This window comes from Capsicum annuum, chromosome 7 (assembly GCF_002878395.1).
Source record: "Capsicum annuum cultivar UCD-10X-F1 chromosome 7, UCD10Xv1.1, whole genome shotgun sequence".
NCBI lineage: Eukaryota > Viridiplantae > Streptophyta > Magnoliopsida > Solanales > Solanaceae > Capsicum > Capsicum annuum.
In genome coordinates, this window is record NC_061117.1 from 210809342 (window position 1) to 210819970 (window position 10629).

Below are 10629 nucleotides of genomic sequence, written 5' to 3' on the forward strand. Positions count from 1 at the left end.
AGAACACAGTATACCAAGTTGAAGCAGTTAGTTAGTCGACTACAGTTTACTAATTGAATCAAAATATACAAACAAACACGCATACAACACATAAATACTTTGAAAAAAGTCAAGGTAGTCCAACTACTACCTAAAGCCTCAACCAAAGCTTAACTCCTTCGAATCATCTCCAAACACGACCAATCTATACGAAAAATGACATTCACTACTAGAAAACATTAAATTTCTGATGGCCAATGTAGTCGGAATATGGTCGGAATATGAGGTAGTTCCGACTACTTTCCGGCTGCTTGATGGTAGTCGGAATATAGCTTGTCGGAAAAACATTTCCGACTACAGTAGTCGGAAATTTCCGACTACTTTAATCGGAAATTTCCGACTACTTTAATCGGAAATGTAATCGGATATATAATGAATATTTATTTAATAATTATAAATATTCCGACTACTGTAGTTGGAAATGTAATAAATAAATATTTAATAATTATAATTATTCCGACGAACGTAGTCAAAATTTAATAAATAAATATTTAATAATCTTAATTATTCCGACTACCATAGTCGGAAATTTAATAAATAAATATTTAATAAATAAATATTTAATAATTATAATTATTTAATAAATAATTATTTAATAATTATTATATTGTATTAGCTTACACTGCTTTCAGATTATAAACAATAACTAATGTATTTTTCACAATAGGATCAAACATGATAAATATTTATAAATACAACCATTTTAAACCATTCAAAACAAACATCAAATCAAATAGTTTAAACATCTAAATGTCACAACAAAAAACAAGAACAATAACTATTATCATTAGATTCATTATCTTCCTCGTCATGAAATAGTTGCGGCATGTGCTTCTTAACCATCGCCTCCAATTTATCAAATTTAGCAAACCTAGCATCGTTAGCTACACATTTCTGCGTCAATTCCATAATTTGCTTTTTCATCGCTTCCATTTCTTCCACAGTTTGCAAAGTAGAAGAGGAACTGGGAAACAATGAAGGAGTACTCGAGGATTGGAGAACTTCTGTCCTGTAGGTTCTACCTTTCTTTGGACCACCTACCACAGCTGTCCACATATTATTCATCTCTGCAGGTGATGGTTGGACCATGGTACCATCCTCTGAAGTTGGTTGGGTTTGACGCCACTCTTCTATGTTTTTTTTTAAATTCTTCCTGAAGAAAAATTATTTGTCAGTATGTAAACAAGCAAAGTTGAGTAATAATAAAACAATGTATGTAAAAGTTATTATCTTACATATGCAATCCTAGCACGCGGTTCGACTCAATCTCCTCTTGTACCATCCTTATTTTTCTTCCTATGCGTCTCTTCATAGAACTCAAGAAAAGGGCGTTCTTTTCCCCCATTTTCATATTCCTGCAAAATTAGATGAATATGAAAATTGTGCTAATCATGATCATGACAATGACGTTGATGGTGTTGAACTAAGTCTAGATGATCCTACCAGTGGCGTTGATGGTGTTGAGTCAAGATTAGATGATCATAACAATTTTGCTGAAACTCTTTTTTCCTTGAACTCATATTAGATGCAATAAAATAAGGTGAAATAAAACCTTCCAGCTCTTGAACAATAACATACACAAGAGAAATTACAAAGCAATTACATAGGTTATTGATTAGAAAATAGTACAGCACTCGTGCAATATTCATAACAAAAATTGACTAATAAATTTAAAAAACTTTTGAAGTTAATGAGTCTAAAAGAGATAGTCACTGTAAATGATTACCAAAACACCAAAAGAAAGAAAAACAAGTCCATTTTTTAGTAGGAAAAATCTGCCATGAATCTCCACTCTATACTATAACTCTTCCTCTTATTATCATCATTATCTCTGCTACTCCACACTTAGTTCTTGAATATTTTTGTTTTTTCACTTTTCATACCAAAAAATGTTAGAAAAGCTTGAGATTAACCCCACCACCTACCCACTATCTCCAGAACCATCCTTTATTTGAAGAATCTTTTTTCCCCTTTTTACTTCACGTCTTCTCTCAAACTTTCGTCAATTAGATGTGAAAAATGCTTCTTGCATGGTATTTTTTAAGAAGAGGTTTATATCATTCAATAGACGTAGCGAAGATAAGATCTTTTGCACATACAAAACCGCAATCCTCAGTAGAGGCTGAAGCAATAGCAGTTGTTGCAGCATCTGCTACTAATGTAGTGAGCCCATTTACTGCAGCAACAGCAGTAGATGCAGTTAAGGAAACAGTGACCCATACAAGATAAAGGTTGAGATAAGCTTAAGAGTCTAAGCTTAGCAGTGGGAGCGCATTCTTACTAGTAGATAGGAGTGCTTTGTTCATAGTTGTGCCCGTGGTCGTAAGTGCTATGCTTATGTCTTAATCCAGAGGAGATCTCTTAATTTAAAGTTATCTGATGTTAATAGATTATGCCATATTCCAATTGATTTGAAGTGTGAAAGATTGGCCTTAACAGTTTCTAGTTCATTAAGAAATACTTGATTTGATTTTCTACCGATGAAAAGATGCTATTAGCCACTCCATCTTTGTGCTAGGGGTAACGCTTGCGTACACTCTAACCTCCCCATACCCACTTTCTGGGACTACGCTGGGTATGTTGTTATTTTTTGAAAAGATGCTATTAATTTATTCATGTGGATCTTTAAGTGATAGTGAAATGTCTTTTAAAAAATGAAGAGAATCAGTAAATGTAGAAAATTCTTGACAGTTAAATACTGTCAACTCTTCAAATGTATCTTAACGAAGGCTGAATACATACACAAATGCTTACTTTTGTCTGAATTTTTCACCTAGCTGCCTGAACTAAGAATATATCCTATTGAACACTTGATCTATGATGAAAATCTGCCTCTTTGATGCATGTGGGTGACGTGGCACATAGCATGGATATCACATACATTAAGCACGTGAATGCATTGAAAATAAGCTGCTATGAATTTTTTTCCTCCTTATTCAATTCTTTTCTCATCTCTCTCAAAAAAATAAGACCCATCGTCCATCTATTTTGATCGTAAATCTCCACAAATAGACCACCAGAGTGGCCCTTTTCCCATGACATAAACAAAAACCAATTCTTTACCACCACCATTACAGACCAAAAATAACCTTGCTGTCATCAGCTTTCTTCTAATGTAGCTTCTAAAACAAAGACAAAAAACAGAGACCCAACACATCATACACTCCATGGGTCCCTCTCTAAACTCTCCAACAATCTGTCATCCTAGAATTCAATGAAAAATTCAAAGTTACAACTTTTCTAGCTCAAGCCAAACCAAGATCAAGAATGAGTACATTTTCAACTTTCAGTACTTCATTTGCTGAGATCTTCACCAGCCGTTACTAACTAAAGTGAAGTACAGATAATGAACTTAATAGGGGAGAGATTCTCAAATGATGCTCCACGGATGTTTATCTATAAATAACCTTCTATCTACACGGTGCAAACCACCTGAGTTTTAGTCATTCACTAGCAATACAATTCCATTGCTTTCAGGAGTTGTAATACAAAAAGGCTCACAGTCTTCTTTCAGATGACACTGCCTGCCAGCTACACTGAGATTCAAACTAATTCAATGACTTAATTCTGTTTTTCAGACTTTATTTCTTTGTTTGTTGCTAGCTACATTGACAACTCCACACCAACAACTGCCTTATACTAAGTCTGTTACTGTAAATACTTTGCTCATTACTTCTAATTAAGTCATCACCTCTCTAACTAAACCATTAATTCTTTTCTTCTTACTTTCTAAAACCATTAGGCAGTGTGATACAAGATCAAGTTCACAACAAAAGAAACAAGCAACAACAAGAGCAACAAGATGTCAACAACAATACTAGTGAATTGAAATAGGCCACACACAGCTTCATTAGACTTCAAGATGAACAACAAGAAGAAGATAACAACAATAGTGAATCAAAAGAGCCCCACACGGCTTCACTATGTCACGGTTTAGAACATTGAAATAAATCTAATAAATTAGATATTTAAGCTAATATTACTAGTCTTCGTCGGTGGGCAGTGAAACTCATCGAACCTCCTACGTGCAATGAGCCACCCGTTCGAGATACTCTATTTTCCTTTGCCCATTCCCTCCTCGCCAGATATTTAGGAGTATCCCATTTTTCCAAGAACTGGACCCACACATCAGCATTCAGCCAACCAATTTTTTTCAAATTTTTTCGGGCCTCATATAAGTGTTATTTGATCCGTAGAGCTGCTTTGAGCTTAAAAATGCGTTGTATTTCATTTTCATGACAAGAATTCCATGCATACTTTGTCTGTAAAATAGTTTAATATAAATTCATGAAATGAGTTGACCGATACAAAGGTAAATTCATCATTGATATCATAATGAAATGTTAAATTCTTTGATTTTTACTATACCATAAATTGGTTACACATAAGAATTCTGACGTCGAGTGTATCTCATTCCAACTACCCCACGACTCCGTGTAAAATGGTTTAATTGCTTCTACAATCATATGTTCGCCGCTACATACGAGAATGAACCTGTAATAAAATTATATTAAATTATCTTATCTTTCAAAAATTTTAAAAATTACAAAAAACATATGGTTTACTTACCCATTACCACCATCAGGGGCGATAATTAGCCGGCCGTTGTCATATTGTACTACCTCTTTAAATTTCAAAATCTGGGAAGCAGCTGTTGTGGCATTAGACGTTGTACCACTATCAACGGATGGAGATGTTGATGTGCTAGCACCTCCAATTCTCAATCCATAAAGGCTAGGTGTGGATGATGTTGAAGGTACAGATGAAGAGCTACTATGCAGACTATTGTGGGGAGAAGAGGGTTGGAACTGGTGGGACGGTGGGGGCATGAAAAATGCATTTGGTAGTGAAATATTTGCCTTGAAGAGCTGTGGTAACGGGAGGTGGTGGTGGTAGTGGTGTATATTGACCTACGGGAAGATTATCAGTTCCTTTCTTACCTTTCTTACGCCATCCATTACCATGACCTTTTGATGCCATTGATTTTCTTTATTAAGCACCTGAAAAAAAAGAACCACAATATAACAACATAAACAACTGATTCAACAAATGAGTTACAAATATATAATTACTCATACATGAGTTAGCTATAGAAAAAAATAGACAGCAAGAGATCAAAGCACCATCAAAGCGTTGGAGTATGAAAAACAAGGTTGTGAACTCATTAGCTGTATATAAGGACTGGTTATATAGTGCAAGTTCAACCATTGACTCTTCACATATAAAGGTAACAAATTCAACTTGCTGATGTAGAATAAGTACCTTTCATTAATACCCACACTGTTGCAGGACTAGAGAAAAATAAAATTTTTAACAGTCCATATTGCAGAACAAACATACATTACTAGTGACAATAACTCCTTGCTTTAACTTCTCAACTTAGAAATGACAGGGTTGGATCCCACTGTAGTGATATATTACAGATACATAAAAATTTTAGCACAAATGATAGTTTCAAGTAAGTCATTTTCACCCTGTACAGAAGGAGAAAGCAGTCAGATTCAATATGATGTAGATAGAACAAGCATACAGATGAGTGCATTATAATTAAAAAAATGCAACAAGACAAGCAAATCATGTTGCATAGTTACTGGCATTACAAATGTTAACAAAAAAAAGACACTATATTGTCAAGAAAAATAGCAAAAAGCAGCAGCTAAAATACAATTCAAAACCTTGTTACAACACATTACTACTATTAATAACAACTCAATCCTCGTCGTTTGTTTCATAGTCATTCATCAATTCTTCCTCATCATTTATTTCATATTCATTCATCGATTCTTCCTCATCACTTGTTTCATTTTCATCTAATAACACTTCCTCGCTTATTTCATTTTCATCAGTTGGATCTTCCTCGTCATTTGCCCCGGGTGTTCCTTCTCTATAATCATGAACAATCAATCTAAGTTCAGAAGGATCAAATTCTTCATATAGGCCTTCGTGCTGCAACTCACCTGCTAATTCATCATCCACCCTTTCTTCAACACTTGAAATGTCATTTTGATACGCTACATCTAATGCATCCTCCACTACAACTCTACCCACGGGCATTGTTTTTATAACTACCCACTATGCAATTTTTTTTTTCAAAGGATAAGGATCGTAATACACTTGTTTCACATTTTGTGCAATGAAAAATAGATCATAGAGTCCATACTCCCTTGTACGCTTAGTTTCAACTATTTTGTACTGAGGGTGTACCTTTGTACCTAACCTAGGCATAGGATCATACCACTTACACCGAAAGAGAATCAATTTTTTCTTTGGCCAACCAACATGATAATCGAGTTCTAAAATCTCGTGAAGTACACCATAATAATCAACACCTCCATCACCTTTCACCCAAATCCCACTATTGTTGGTTTTCTTACCCTTAGAGAACTCTTCTGTATGAAATCTATACCCATTGACAGAGTACTTAGAAAACTTTCTGACTTTAGCATTAGGTCCCCAAGTTATATCACGTAAAAATTGGCCATTTGGGTCATAATTAAGTGGATTATGAACCTATAAAAAGTTTTAAAAAGTAAGAATTTAAATATACATGAGATTGAACAAAAGTGTAAATCGTGTTAAATATTTAAGTTACACTTACATATTCTCTAAACCACACTGAAAACATAGGATAGACAACAACATCCCCGTATAAAGCCACGAAGTAGCTGTCCGACAAAGTTATGACTTTCATTAGTTAAAGCTTTGATAGACCTTGAATGATTGTCCTTAATATAAATATGCTCACCTATAAAAAGGCAGGACCTCGGGACAATTTAATAATACATGTGTTGTAGCTGACTTAAGCTCCACCTCATTCAAATATCGAATTGGACCACCTTTCGGACTTTCTTTACCTGGTTGATTAAATATTGAAAATAGTAGTGCCGAAGGATCTGTATTGTCTCTATCATCATGACTATTAGGTCGGTTTCTCAGACATGGTACATCATATTCAAAATAATATGAACAAAAATAAGAGGTCTCTTTAGCCAAATAAGCCTCACATATTGATCCCTCATTTCGGGATCTGTTTTTTATGGTCCGCTTACATTTGCCAATAGTCCTGTATAGTATGATCTTTTAGATGAAATAATGTTCAATTAAAACACATGAAGGTAAATGTTAAAAGTCAATACCTCTCAAAGGGATACATCCATCGACATTGAACATGCCCTCCAGGTCGTGCCTCTAGCACAAGGTGTATTGAAAGATGCTCCATAACATCAAAAAACTAGGAGGAAAATTTTTTGACAACTTGTTTAAGGTTAAGCGAATGTTGATATCCATCAAAGATAGGTTCTCCTCCCTTAATGTGTTAGAACATAAATCTTTAAAAAATAAGCTTATCTCTGTTATGCGCTTCCAAATTCTATCGGGCAATGCACAAAATGCAATAGACATCAATGACTCCATGAAAATGTGACAATCATGGCTCTTCATAGAAGTCAAATTTCCTTCCTTCATGTCAACACACCTAGAAAAATTTGACGCATATCTATCTGGCATTCTCAAATTGTTAACCCAATCAAAAATCACTCTTCTATCCTCCAAAGTGAATGTGTAACTAGCCTTGGGCTTCTGAATCTTATTCTTTAAGTATGTCAGGTACAACTCACTGCGCCGACAATACTCCTTTAAGTCTATCCCGTCCTTCAAGTTATCTTTTGTTTTGTTACTTACATACATCACAGTATTAAACAAGTTGTCAAAGAAAATTTTTCTCAATATGCATGGGATCCAGATTATGAGGCAGAAGATTATCCTTCCAGTAATCTAACTCCCAAAATATGCTTCGTTTAGTCTAGTTATGTGTAACACCATAACCCGGTATCCTGGATGGTGGAGACTCTGTTACCTTAGGCAGATTCCTCACTCTATCCTAAATTTCTTCTCGCGACAAAATTGGCGGTGGCTCCTCAAAATCAGTCTTATTCTTCATAAGATCACTAGTATTTCTCCTAAACTCATGTTCCATTGGCAAGAATTGATGGTGAAAATCAAACCAGGAGTTTTTACCCCCATGTTTCAAAGTAAATGCTTTTGTGTCTTCTATACAACAAGGGCAAGCTAACTTGCCCGCAGTCAACCATCCAGACATCATTCCTTAAGCAGGAAAATCATTTATAGTCCACATCAAAGTAGCACACAATCTAAAGTTTTGTTTCATTGATACATCATATGTTTCCACACCTTCATGCCACAATAAGTTCAACTCATCAATCAATGGCTGCAGATATACATCAATCAAAACTTTTGAATTGCGAGGACCTAGAATTATGCAAGTTAGAAATATATACTAACTAGTCATACACAATTTAGGAGATAGATTATAGGAGTCACAAACACTGGCCAACATGAATATGGTATAGATGGGACAGGAATGGAGTGAATCCATCAGTAGATAATCCCAACCTAATGTTTCTTGGTTCACTAGCAAAATCCGAATACGCACTATCAAAATACTTCCATGCTTCTCCATCTGATGAATGACATAAAACACCAGGTGGTCTTTTATTTTCATAGTGCCATCTTATATGAGGGGCATAGCTTATTAATGCATACAACCTCTTTAACCGTGGTATAAGGGGTAAGTAATGCATCGACTTCACAGGAACCTTCTTCCCTTTGGCATGTGTGACTTTCTAATAACGAGACTGATTACAAAATTTGCAATGTTCTAAATTTGCATCTTCCTAATAGAATAACATGCAACCTTTCTCGCAATAGTGAATCCTCTCTGATGAAAGTCCTAACTTAGAAACCAACTTCTTTGTTGTGTAGAAATTTTTGGGTAAGTCAAGTTTATTTGGGTTAAGTTCATTCATAAGTCCAATGATAGAGTTTATGCCCTCCTGAGAAATAAAATAATTTGATTTAATACTCAGTAACCGAACGATAACAGATAACTTAGAATGCACTGATCCTTCATACAATGGATGACTAGATTCCTTTAACTGTTCGTAAAAATGCTTAGCCTCATCATTTCGTTCATTTTGAGCCCCCTGAGTATGTCCCAAAAGCATCCCTGAACATCTCACTATATCATGAACTTTCAACATTATTCTCTCTTGTTGGACTTTCAACATAATTCTGAAAAGCAAAATTATTAGCAGCACTACTCTGTCTATGAGCTGTCCACACAGTCTAATTCAACATAAAACCCTTCATATAAAGATGTAATGTAACAACATCTGGACTCAATAACTTGCAACACTTGAAATTCCAACAAGGACACCTAATCGACCCTTCAATAAGAAAATCATTAAGTGACATTGCTTTAGCAATAAATCCAGCTACCCTATGTTTATATTCCTCCCTCAACCCCGCATGGTTAGAATAAAGTCTATTATACATCCATGTACGATCTTCATTTTCCATCTACACAAGAACAACAACAATAATAATAGATAAAAGAAACAAAAACAAGAGAAACAAAACAATAACAGGTTTGTTTAGAGATGCTACTACGCAGTGGACACAAGAAGAAAACCAAAAGATTCAATACAACATAGTAAAGCAGCCAGCAATGAACCTTTAGTTTGTGTCTTTACAATGATATCATTACAACTGGTTCAACACCAGCTTGCGATGGATGAGGAAATATTGGATGTAACAAAATGAAAGCAACCTATGAATACACCTATGTCCAAAATTTATTAATATCTCATAATATGTCCAAACAGAAGAAAAACACTCATCTAGTCTCTGTCTACTGTATATGCCTAATATTGTCAAAAGGTCAAAATAACTTTTAACACCATTTTATTGAAATCAACATATTTATTCAACAGAAAGAATACAAACAATCAAGCATAATCAGAACTGATAGGCATATGCACAGACCTTAGGTGTGATATCTGAAGTAATATGCTCATTCCAGGAAACATACCGAGAAACTTTATTTATTTTTGTTCTGCCTATGTTTAAACCCTTTTAAGCTTGTTATGCATCATATAACCAGTGAAACTAAAGACAATCAGAAAGACATGGATGAAATAGATAAACTTTGAGTTCTATATTTCTGGACCTGTTGATACGAAAAGGAGTAATGGAATGCAAAGCCAAACAGGGAGCAAGTCACGAAATAGATAACTAGCAGTAGAATCTCACAAACCTGTTGATAAGAAAGGGGATGAATAACTGTACACTAACTTCCAAGCAGCAGTCAGGAGTAATGGAATGCAAATCCTGGACCTGAAGAAAACACAAGCAGGTGAGTCATATAGACATCTCGATATTGATGCCAACGACATTCTTTCTGCCACAGCTACTGATAAGGGTACAGGAAAGAAACAGGAAAACCCCCTTTTTAAACTAAAGGAAGTATCAATTCTCAGAGTTTCATATCTAACAACAGAGGCCAAATTTTATATACGAAAATTAAAGTCGTATTCAGTGATTAATCTGCATTGATCTGTACAATAGCTTGCATAGTGATACAATAAGAAATTATAGAAATAGTAGATAAGTAACACCAACAGGTTTGAATCAAACAAATCATCAGTTTATCATCTATGTGTATAACCGACTATATACTTTAAACGTAGAAATCATCTATCTCCAACATGGATTTGAATGTAGAAAGCACAA

General features: G+C 34.8%; 1 long non-coding RNA gene across 1 annotated transcript; it reads right to left on the minus strand.

Annotated features, from left to right (window-relative positions):
* Window positions 1-4194: 4194 nt before the first annotated feature.
* LOC107878441 lies at window positions 4195-10238 on the minus strand. Its single transcript, XR_007057838.1, has 4 exons — window positions 10154-10238; window positions 4609-5039; window positions 4408-4533; window positions 4195-4301 (listed from the first exon to the last, which is right to left on the minus strand). It is a non-coding gene; the product is annotated as an uncharacterized LOC107878441 (long non-coding RNA).
* Window positions 10239-10629: the final 391 nt, after the last annotated feature.